Source organism: Zea mays, chromosome 1, assembly GCF_902167145.1.
Source record: "Zea mays cultivar B73 chromosome 1, Zm-B73-REFERENCE-NAM-5.0, whole genome shotgun sequence".
Classification (NCBI taxonomy): domain Eukaryota; kingdom Viridiplantae; phylum Streptophyta; class Magnoliopsida; order Poales; family Poaceae; genus Zea; species Zea mays.
The window spans coordinates 213,815,194-213,827,942 of NC_050096.1; the positions used below are offsets into that span (position 1 = coordinate 213,815,194).

Sequence of the window (12,749 nt, forward strand, 5' to 3'; positions counted from 1 at the left end):
TCTTGAATTACCAGAATCCATGTCTGATATCCACAATGTGTTTCATGTGTCCCAGCTCCGCAAATGCCTAAAAGTACCAGAAAGTCACATCGAAGAAGAGACAATCCAGATTCAGAAAGATCTTCAGTACCGAGAAAGGCCAATAAAGATTCTTGACTCAGCAGTTCGAAAGACCCGCAACTCAGAAGTGAGACTCTGTAAAGTTCAGTTGAGCAGAGAAGGAGAAGAGGAAGCTACCTGGGAAAGTGAGGACTCTTTGAAGAGGGAATACCCTTACCTTTTCTCGTGCCCTGTCTGAATCTCGCGGGCGAGATTCCTTTAAGTGGGGTAGGTTTGTAACATCCCAAAATGTCAACCTGAGGTTTGGAACCCTAATCTCCTAACCCCCCTTTTTTATCTCTCCCTAAATTCCACCCATAGGTCATCTCATCATATGCATACACTTGATTGTTAGAAGCACCTCACATAGATTATTATTTTTCTAGCACCCAAGATTATTTAGCTATTTATTTGTTCAAAAGAAAAGGAGATACAAGAAATAGAAATAGAAAATAGAAATAAGAAATAGAAAAAGAAAAAAAGAGAAAAGGAAACCCCCCTCGGTTGGGTCGCTTCCGGCCCAGGCCGCCTCTCTCTCCCTCGCGCGCGTGCCCGCACTCCCCTCCCTTCCGCGGCCCAAGCGGCCCATCACCGCGCGCCCGCGCTCGCCACTAACATCCCGCCCCCACTCGTTAGCTGCCTTCCCCCTCACCCTCTCTCGTCGCTCTCCCGCTGTCGGCTCGGCCCCACCCGTCAGCCCGCACTCCCCTCCCTCGCGATCTCTCCCTCCCTAGCAAGTGGGCCCCACCCGTCAGCGCCTTCCTTGTGCCCGTGACCGGGGCTAGCAACGCGATCGCCGCCGGTCGCCACCGCCCTGTCGTCTCGCCATTACTCGCTCGCCTGTCCGGTTGGCGCCTTGCGCCTCTGTCCCCTTGCGCCAGCCGAGCCATCCCGTCACCCCCCTGCCCGAGCCGTCTCGTCGTCGCCACTGTGCGCCACCATCCCCGCCATGGCGAGCTCGCCGGTGCACGCCACCTCTCGCCCCTTCCCCGCCGCGGGCGCCTATAAAAGGACCACCCGAGCTCCCCAATTCCTCACACCAACCTCGGCCACCCTCTTCCTCCTTCCCCGAGCTCAATTGAGCCAGCGCCGCCGCGTCCTTCCCCTGCTCCGGTGAGCCTCGCCCTTCTCCCTCTGCTAAGTTCCAGTCTAATTCATATAGTTCTTGAGCTTCGCCATTCCCTCACAAACACAATGCACCCATCCCCACCTCCTATTACGCTCGGCAGCCTCGCCGGTGACCTCACCGCCGCGAGCGCCCGCCACCGCACCGTGGATCGGCCACCCCAGGCACCCTCCGTCCAAATTGGCCCTACCCCCATGATCCCCTACCCCTGCCCGTGCCTCACCACCACTCCTCCGTCGCAAAACCATGCTCCCGGCGGAGAACCGCCGCGGACCTCACCGGCGGTCGAGCTCGATCGGTTCGCCCCCCCTCGTCGCTCGCTCCACGCCGTCACCCCCTCCTCTCGCTGACGCGTGGGCCTGCACCCACGGCGTCCGCCCGCGCCGCTCCACTCCTCCGTGGGCCGGCTGGGCCGAAAATCCCCCCCAGCCCAGCTAGTTGAGAATTCCTTTTCTTTTTCCTTTTTCCATTTCTTTTCCCTATTTTCATATATATATATATATATATATTCATATATTGATATTCTATGCACCAAAAATAGTCTAAATAAATTAGAGGGCACAAAAATAATAATGTCTAACAATTGGCACACCCCACCAAGTCACCATGATTGATGTATTGTTCCTTATCTATGTTTGCTAGCGGAAGAGGGATCCGATCCTCCGGAATTTATAGCTCCGGAAGAAGGGCAGGAACCCGACCCCTCCGAAATAAATCTTTTGTGCCAGGAAAGCTTTGACGGAGGCAAGTCCATTCTTCCCTTGATGCATAATTTACCTATTCTTTCTACCACTACCTAAGCCAGGATTAAGGGATGGAACATTTGCATTGTGAGCAGAGAGAGATAACCCACATTAACAAACATCTTTCGAGTACAAAATGTGGGATAGGAAAAGAGTAGTGTTTTGACTAAGCAATGTTTTCAAAAAGTGTATGATGAAGGATATTCACGCCATCACCTTGTGAGTGGGATGATCAGGGACTCCCTGGTTTAGGGGAGGGCCTAAGGTGATGGCTCAACTTGTTTAGGTGTGAGCAGAAGAATTGTCCCCTCATATAAGGACCGGTTTGTCATCCTTCACTACCTGTACTCATGATAAGTACAGCCACTCGAGACTGTATGGGTAGTCACTCAATCTGAACTCGTACGGTCCAAACCCCAGGGTTATGAAGGCTGGGGAGCACCGGGAGGATTAGGAGGGGGAATGTTTTGTCCGGTTTGGACATGGCGATGGCCTGACTCCTTCCGGTATAACCGTTAAGGTTAGGACATGCGAGGAAAGAAAGAGATTCGGATTCGGATCTCATTGGCCATGAGATCGCAGAGCCGAACTAGTGGGTAAAGTGTACCCCTCTGCGCAGAGTTCAAACCTATTCGAATAGTCCGTGTCCACTGGAATGGACGAGTCTGGTATGGTATGACAATTAGTGTTTTACAACCTCCGTGAGTAGGGAAATGTGTGTGTGAGTGTGTCTTTGGAAATGAAAAAGATGCCACGGGAGCAGGAAGCTCATTGGCGGTTGAGTAATGTGTTATTTCTATTTCTTTGGGAAAAACCCTAAAAGTACTGCCTTTCTCTGAGAAAAAGAAGAGTGACTTCAACTCCACCATATAAAGCATGTATGATATAGGTCCCTTTCTCTTTACAGGAGCGGGATGGGCATGCGGAATTCCTAGTGTATTCACCCAGATTTATTTATGTTTTTCAGCAGCTGAAGACTTCTTTTCTGCTATGCTTGATTGAGGGGGTTGTGTCAGCACCCAGTTCTGCCTGTGGCTTGGGCTAGTTTATCTCCTACTGCGCTTTGTATTTTTGGCTCTCTCGAGCTTGTACTCTGGTATTGTAATAACTTTTATTTGAACTCTGTACTATTTGAAGTTAGGAATGTGGTTACTAGCCTCCTGGGACTAGTAATTGTATCACATTTGAGTCCCAAAGGATCGGGACACTTCATCTTCCCTAGAGTCAAACAGAGGATTGTGATTATGCCCTCCTGCATCCGACACCACTGGACTACCATCCAAGACATCACTATCTAATACCCTTTCTTCGTCCCCCATCTTAGGCACAAACACTTCTCTATACTCCACGGTTAAAGGAGCATCGCTGTGATTCACCATGTTGCTCTTCGCTTGATCTTCACCACTCCAATCCCATTTCCCTGACTCATTGAACACCACATCACGTGTCATTGTGACACGCTTGGTGATAGGATCATATGTTCTATATGCTTTGATTCCCTTCTCATAACCACAAAGATCATCTTCCTGCCTTGGTCATCTAGTTTCTTGAGTTGTGGTGTTGTTTCCTTGACATAGACAATACATTCAAATGTCTTTATTTGATGAATCGCAGGCTTCCTACACTACCAGAACTCAAATGGTGTCTTCCCATCATTTGTCTTGTGTCACACCTGGATTTAAGGGCAAATTTAGATGCATCTCATATATGCGCCAGAATAAGATCCACACATACAATGACTTAGTGTATAAATATGAATATCATAATATTTATTACATAACGAGAATGTCTTACAAAATAAATGATAATAATTTAAATTGAACTAGATAACTATCTCCACGTTGCCATAGTTAACTGGAAGACGACGCCTAGATTTCATCAAACTCGTCGTAGGTACCTGCTCTTCACCTAGTGTAATTTTAGCAAGGGTGAGTTCCCATATCGTCTCGCTTAGGAAGTGTGGGGAATGATGTGAATGAGCTCTCTTACGGTGAAGGCTCATGTCTAGTGTAAAGCTTCCTAAAGAAAGTTGTTAAGGCTGAGCATTGCTTTTAAAAGGTTGGTCAAAATTTTATTAGCAGTTACTAAGTGTAAGCAAATACCAAACCAATTAAATAATAGATCATAGATGAATAGTAGAATCCCACAATGCAATGTATAACATGTTAAGTTTTAATTCCATCATTTATTCATGCGAGAGTCCTGAGCCGCTCAGGACCGTGAGGACGACTGATATACCAGTTTTACACTCTACAGAGGTTGCAGATCTTTACCCACAAGTGTGTTACCCATTTGCCAAGTGGTCTCAAATCCCGTTCATCTGTACCGAGGAGATAAGGCAGGGTAGCACTATGAGGCCTTTCCAAAGTTCCACTAGTTTGAGAAAACCCGCTACAGTGTCAGGAAGAAGGGAGTATATGAATGTCTCGTCCGAAAAGCTATCACAGATAGTTCGACCTGAGAACCTCCCTATACTCTACAGCAACTCACTCCCTGCTTGCCATTTTCGGGTAAGGTAATCTCTCCCTAGCTTTACTAATTAATTGGTCAAGGGCGTCTCATTCCATCCTCGTGGTAGCACTGTTTTATCAGGTTAAGCTCCATGTTCCAATTAAAAAATGATCTTATCATGATCAATAAAGAATCCATTGACAATAATAATAAAGCACGATCATAATTCATATATAGCATTAATCCCAAAACTAGGTACAACAATAGCAAGACTACCCAATAATTCATTTGTATGTAAGGTGTAGGGAAAACAAAACTATGTAACCTATTAGGTCCTATCAATTTAACCTAAGCATGCCACAGTGATTATCAAGATCATTATTAGGGAAAAGAACGTGATCAAGGACACAACTTGCACTCAACTGCGAGCTTCTGCTTCGAGTTTTTGACCTACTAAGCTTTGGGTTCCTCGTTCACCTACTTGTATACTCGCAGCAATACATACAAACAATATATAGACATAAATTAACATCACACCAAGCATGAGAACAATCTAGACAACAATATTCTACATGTTGAGACAAAACTGCTAGATCAAGAATCACTAAATTGGAGTTAAAATGAATTAACTATGGAATTTCTAAGTTCTATGAATTATTTTTATACTTAAAATCAATTTTGGAATTCATTTATTATTTCCCGGAATACCTTTAGATGGCAACTAATATTTTCTAGAAGTTTAGGGTTTGTTTCGCATAAAACAGGACCTAACCGCATTACTTCTTGAACCCTCATGGACGACATGTTGATTTTATCAGAACTTAGGGACTCTTATGCAAAATTGTTTGACTGACTCCTATGCGCTCGATTCTCGGCCCTCGGACCAGGATCAAATGGATCACATTAAACTAGGGACCCACCCGAAGCGATATGCTTTCCCAGTCGTAGATTCATGGATGCTCATCATTCAACGCCTGACTCCTACCCTCTTCTTTTAATCTGAAATGCACATGCCAGATTGGATGGCCCTGCATCATCGTTACTTGTCCGTGCTACACAGGTAGTGGCGCCGAGCTCGCTGAGGCGGCGACCACGCCGGTGACACCCAGATCAAGCACTCAGGCACCCATACAATGCACCGATTGACCCAACCCGACACACTCATCTCCCTGATTTGGACCAACCCACACATGACTTCGATTATCGAGCCCTGACACCCGGCCACAATAATAAATAGCCATGCAGAACCACCCATCTCTGGTGAGCAATACACGGCTACCCACACCCCAAGCCCAAACCAAAACCGGTGGATATGACTGCGGGGACGACGCGAACATGGTAGGGGAGGCCATACCTGATTTCTACACGGTTGTCGCCCAGTCCACGATGGTCCACACCTCAACAGCTTTCTAGAACTTTGACGTGTGATTCCCGACTGTCTGGTCGATGATCCCATCGATTGGGGAAACACCCACTCCCTCACGGCACCATGAAGCCCTGAGGCTTAATCCTAGACCCCGAGCGTCTTCATAGGTGATCGTCAACGGCGGTGGGTTTCTCTCTCGCACGATTCATGGTGGCGGTCAGAACACAAGCGGCGTACGAAGGGTTTGGTAGCGCCAGCGAGACTCGGGAATTTATATAGCGTGCACTAATAGAGGCCGAGGTGATAGGGAGGTTGTTGCTTCATCTGGCTCCAGGGAATTGCAGCGGTGGTTTGTTGTGCGGTTGGATCCCATGGCAAAGAAGATGCACAACGGCCTTGTGGTGAGATCGACATGCAGGCCCCATCTGGCAGCGGCACCGGGTGAGGTCATGCATGATGCCATTGGTGACCAAGCAGGCCCACGCGCAAGTGACCCAGCGCATCGGAGAGATGTGGGCTGGCAGGAGGGGTGGAGGTGGGTCGATCGGCGACCCACGTGCAAGGGAGAAAGAAAAAGGGATTGGGCTACAGGGAAGGGTTTTGGCCCATGCACCGGTTTGGGTTTTCTCTTTCCTTTTTTTCTTTTCTATTTTTGTTTTCTCTTTTCTGGTTTTCTTTCCACTTTAAAATTCCCAATTGAAACCTAAGCCAAGATTCTAAATTTAGTTAAATGCACCAACCAAAAGAATCCAATATGTATGCACAATTTTATTCTTATTTAGGATTTATTAGTTAAGTTAATTACTTATACATGGGGACTAACTAGGTAGATAAATGAGAAAATCATATCACATTTAAACAATGACCCATACTTTTTATTTCACTAGAACTTATGTGTTACAAATCCTACTCCCCTAAAAATAACCTCGACCTCGAGATTACGACGAACTAGGAAAAATGTGGGAAACTCTGCTTGCAACTCAGCTTCTCGCTCCTAGGTAGCTTCGTCCTCAGCATGGTGACTCCATTTTACCTTGCACAATTTAATCACCTTGTTTCTCATGACTCAGATTAGGGTATTGAGGATCTTGATATGATACTCTGTATTTGTCAAATCACCCTGCACACTGAATTTTTCCATTGATAGTTGCTCTTCTGGGACTCTGAGGCATTTCTTTAATTGTGACATGTGAAACACATCATGCACATCTACCAAGTGGTTAGGTAATTCCAGCTGGTTGGTAACTTGTCCAACTCACATTACGATAAAAAAGGGTCCAATAAAACGTGGGGACAACTTTCCTTTAACCTAGAATCTCCGCATACCCCTGATTGGTGACACTTTTAGGTACATGTGAATCGTGATCACCTTCCTCAAACCCCAACTGCCTCCTTCGGGTATCAGCATAACTCTTCTGCCTTGATTGTGCTGTTCTCAGATTTTTCCCTGATCATCTGGACCTATATTTTGGTTTCTTGAATGATTTTTGGCCCAAAGAACTCTCTCCAGTCTAGTTCCAGTACAAGGGGGTTCTACATTTTCTTCCATATAGTGCCTAGAATACACCAAGTATAAAACATAGCTCAAAATAGTCCTAGAATTATTTTATGCATTTTCACAATTTATTTGAGACCAAAACCATTTATTTTAGATTAAAAACGAACTTCTCATGAATTTGAATTCATTTTAAGCTACAAGGGTTAACTATAGCTAATAGGTCTAAAATGTATATTTCTAGTCCATGAATAGAATATAGATGGACCATGGGTTGATTCGAATGAAACTGAGGGTCTCTTGTGCAAAAATGGAGTTGCCAATGGGCACTGATCGGACACTGACCGATATTGGTGTATACCGATTGTTGGATTACACGTGGATGGTTAGAATCAAATGCACGAGTGTTTGGGCGGTGTGAGCACGACAGTGTTAGCCTTTATGATGGTGGCTCACTGGCTTTAGCTACGTCAGGCAACTAGGGGTTTTACTGGTGCTTAGGTTTGCCGCCAAGACATTAGAGACCATGACAAACTCTTTGGGCATGAATTAGGAGCAAGGGGATGACTGGGAGGGCACAAACGACGACGAGGAGTACTCCCGGTGGTCGTGGGAACTCTGGTGAGCAATTCAAGTGCACTCCGTGTAGGTTTGGACAACGGAAGGGGTATGCGAGTTTTAGTACCTGATAGTGCACCTCCTTATGCCGAATAGAAGTTGGGTATGCGTCTAGGGACTCTAGTTGATAGAAGCGAGGGCACGATGGAGTCAGGTCACCATAGCCCAAGGCGTAAAGGGCGATAGAGCTCCGGTGGAAGCTTGTTTGAGACTCCTCGACCTATGGCGAAGCTGGTGATGACGGTAGGTAGGTCGAGGATGCTCTGGTGATGGTGGAACTTGTTCTATGAAGCTCTAGAATGGCAATGTGAACACTAGTGGCAAGGGGAGAGAGCTATGGTGGCTAGGATCTTGAAGCGAGGTGACCACAGTATGCTGGGGTTGGGATTTATACGATCATGCCATAGATTGGAGGGAGACAACACCAATGGAATCTAGGGAGGAGCGAGGGGGAGGAATGGCTAGATTGAATGAACATTGTATCCGTTGTCGGGTGATGTGCGCAAGGACGACATTCAGGCCTTGCAGGGGTGAGATCGACACAGGGGGTGTTCACTATTGAACAATGAACACGAGCAGGAGGTCAGGGATGACACGTAGGCTCCACACTCTAGAGGGAGAGAGGGCGTGCATTCATGGATTGCAACTGACCAGCCGGTCCCACGTATTAGCAAGCGTGGGCATGGGGGACTGGCGTTCGGATGATAAATGCGGACCTCGCCCACGACCCCCTCCCTCCGTGCTCACATCTAGCGATCGTACGCATTGAAACCTCGAAGATCGGTGGGTAGGAGATTGGTGAGCGCCACCACGACAGATTTGGGCGGTCTGCACTGTCGGGACGCTGTTGTTGGGGCAGAGAGGATCACTGGTGCAAGCTGCTTGCGATAGAAACCTCCCGAGGCCGGATCGTGAGCAGGGCAGCTTCTAATTGCTCGCCATAGTACGCTTTCCACCGTCACCCATGACCAGAGGTCGTCGCCGCACAATCCACGGTAAATTCGCCCTTAATATGTTCGCATTAGCACCAGGCTTGAATAGTAGGATTCAGATGTGGGTTTTGAGGCTTCTCGGCGCCGTCATGGGTCGCGCCGGCGATGAGCCGCCGTGGGTGCGGGCGGCGCCACCGCCTTGGCTGTGCGGAGATTAGTGGGGCGAAGTCTGACCACCGATTAACACGAGAACGACTAGGATCAAGTCGCGCCGTATCGGTTCGGCTGCGGGTGTGTCGTGCGTTAGATCTGAATCCAAGGGGCACGATCGGATCTCAGATAATTGAATCTCATCCGTAGATCTGCCCATCAATGATCGGTGAGCGTATACCAATTCATAACCCCGCCGACCGAATCATGACCGTCCACTCATGATCTAGCGGCCAGGGTTTCTAGATACCCCTTCGGTATCAACGTTTTGTAAAAGAGACCCTATGTTTTTGGGATATCTATCTGCACTCCTCGGTAGTGTTAGAATCATTATCGAAGGGTCCTGAATTTACAGGTGAAGCCCTGAACTCTCGGGTATTCATGAGCGCAGTCCAGGGAAATAGAAAAATCAGAGAAATTAAAAGAGAAAATGATTTCCTTGTGTTAAAATAATCCTAGAAGTTGTATAATTCCTAGAAAAATCATTTTAATTCCTTTTTAATCCATTCCAGTTAAAATAATTTTGTATTAATATTGTCTATCACCTGATAACTCTGTTTTAGCATAAAACCTAGGGTAAAATTAATCACTTGGTTAATTGTGTACCAAACACATAAAGACTTCGGAAAATCATAACTTAAAATCTGTAACTTCGAATTTAGTGATTCTTGTTCCTACGATCTCATTGCGATACGTAGAATATTATCATGCATTATATTCCTCTATTTGATGTGATGAATAATTTCTCTTGTACCATGTTTGTTTGTATTGTGGCGAGTAGACGAGCAAGTGATTGAGGACCCAGGTGTTCAACAGGTAGAAGTTGCTGAGCAGGAGCTCATTGAAGGCAAGTTGTGCCCTTGACCACTTTTATTTACCCAATAATGTTCTCTATAATTATTTGGCAAGCATTGGCTTAATTTTGATGGGGCCCAATAGGTCACCCTAGTTTGACCATCTTTACACCTTGTTTACCCCTAAACTTTTGGGTAGTCTTTGCTATTGCTATATATGGTTTTGGGTGTTGAGATAACTATTACACATGGTCATTCTTTATTATTATTGTTCTATTTCTGTTCATGATAAGACTATTATGTTAATTGGAACATGGAGCTTAACTTGAGAAACACGTGCCACCATAAGGGTGGAATGGGACGCCCTTGGCTGACTAATTAGGAAAGCTAGTGAAGGACTACCTTACCCAAAAGGGGCAAGGGCAGTAGGGGAGTTAGCATGTAGGGAGGTTCTCGGGTTGATTTTGCTGCGATGGCGGTCAGACTGGGGATTCCTGCATTGCGCTTCCTAAAAATTGTATCGGGTTTTCTGAAGCTAGTGGAACTTTGTAAAGGCCTCGGGGTGTTTCACTGCCTCGCTTCCTTGGTAGAGGTGTATGGGGCCCATACAACCCCACGGAAAATGGGTAACATGACTTGTGGGTAAAGGGTACAACCTCTGCAGAGTGTAAAACTGGTATACTAGCCATGCTCTCGGTCATGAGCAGCTCAAGACTCTGGCATGATTAATTTATGGAATTAAATTCAATTTATCATTTGCATCGCATTGTGGTTTAGTATTAATTTTGATCTATTATTACTCTGGTTTGGTATCTACTTACATTTAGTAACTGCTAATAAAACTTGATCAACTTATTAAAAGCAATGCTCAGCTTTAACCCTTATTTGTTGATCAGCTTTACACTTCACATGAGCTCCCACCTTTGGTGAGTTCATGCACATTATTCCCCACAACTTGTTGAGCTATGATCTTTTGTGAGCTCACTCTTGCGATATATAAACCCTCCCATAGGAGAAGAACATGTGGCCCAGGAAGAGCCTTAAAACGAGGAGTATGAGCTCATCTAGGTGGCGTCTCTCAGTCAGCTTAATGGCACCAAGAAATAATGTTTAGTTTAATTTATTGTTCTCATTTATTTTTGTAAGACTTCCGCTATGTAATAATGATATTTGTGACATTTATCTCTATACACTTTGTCATTATATGTGATGTGCTTCTTTGGCGCACATATGAGACGTACCCGGCTTTATCCCTTAAATTTGGGTGTGACAGTGTAATAATTTGGCTTCATCAAGAATGAAGAAGAGCATGGTGTTTACAAAAATGCTAGTGAGAGTGCACATGTATTTTTGGTCCTTTATATAGATGACATATTATTGATCATAAATGATATTCCTTTGTTACAAGCTAACAAATCTTCATTAAGAATTTCTGTTCTATGAATATCTTAGAGTGGTAGCTTATGGGCATTGAGACTTAGAAAGATTGATAAAAAATGAAAATTGGATTAAGCTAATGCATATACATCTACAAGGTATTGAAATGGTTTAATTTACAGGATTCGAAGAAAGGTTTCTTGCCAATATCACATGGTATTACTCTAAGAGAGAAAAAGGTCGAGTACAGTTCCATATGCCTATGTGGTCAAATCCATCATTTATGCCATGCTTTGTATATGTTCAAGTATTTCTTGTGCTCTAAGCATTATGAGTAGGTACCAATCTAACCCTATTAAGGCTCATTAGGTGGCTATAAAGAGTATCATAAAGTACTTGTGAAAACTAAGGACATGTTCCTTGTTTATAAAGGTGAGGAAGACCCCATTATAAATGGTTATACTAATGCTAACTTTCAAACCAATAGGGATGATAGTTGTCGGTACCCTGAAACAGGGGTACCCCTTACTGCAGTATGAAGACGCGATACCCACATGGCTATCTCTAGTCACGTGGTAAACAGCGACCGACCCCACCACGTGGATAGCTCTGGGGCCGCCACGTGGCCAGGGAAGGCGATATACTCCAAGGTATCAACAGTGGGTTCGGACCCCCATGGGAAAGTGCCAGACCCCTGTATATACGGACCGGACCTCCAGGTAAGGTCCAGGACCTCCACCGGTGCGAACCTGACCCCTAGGATGGGTTCCGGACCTCTCTGTGTAGGGTCCGGGCCACTCACAACAGGGTCCCGGGATTCTGGGACAAAGAATACCCAGACCTTAATCAAGACCAGGCAGGGGTCCGGAGCCGACACGTGTCCGGACCATACCGTGTACGCTTCTGCTCCCCGCTCAGGCGGAGACCCGATGCTGCCACGTGGCCTACTGCCCGTGACGTAAGCCAGCGAGCGGAGCCTGACGTAAGGCCTCTGGGCCGCGCGGTCTCTGCATTTATTGCGGATAAGGCGCGCCACCTGTCTATTCCGCTGGCAGGTGATGTGTCGCCTCGGCATTTAATGAGCCCTGTCCATTCCACTGGCAGGCAATGTGCCTCCTTAGCATTTAATGTGCCCTGTCCACTCCTCTGACGAGTGGTGACCAGGCCATCCCGCAGGCGGCGTGCCTGTCCATTCCGCTGGCAGGCAGTATGCCCATGCTGCGGCGTACACTATGCACACCATCACCCGCACATTACCGAGGAAGCAGTCGCAACATATCAATACAATATGCACTACGGACATTATGGCGCTCGGAGATCACCCAGGCATTACAGGCATTAGTTACTTCCTTCCATTTTGCCCCTGGGCCCACATGTCGGGGCTCAGTATCCTTGTACATTTCCCCTTTGAGCTATAAAAGGGAGGGCACATGACGTTACAAGGCAGACACACACAGATCCACTTACAGGCTCACTTAGACTCTCAGACTCACAAGTTCATACAAGCTCTCAAGCTCAATACAACACACAGTGGAGTA

At 46.2% G+C, this 12,749-nt stretch overlaps 1 long non-coding RNA gene across 1 annotated transcript; it reads right to left on the minus strand.

Annotated features, from left to right (window-relative positions):
• Positions 1–3,686: 3,686 nt before the first annotated feature.
• LOC103643240 (uncharacterized) lies at positions 3,687–6,133 on the minus strand. The gene is made up of 2 exons (XR_560907.2): positions 5,774–6,133; positions 3,687–3,876 (listed from the first exon to the last, which is right to left on the minus strand). It is a non-coding gene; the product is annotated as an uncharacterized lncRNA (long non-coding RNA).
• Positions 6,134–12,749: the final 6,616 nt, after the last annotated feature.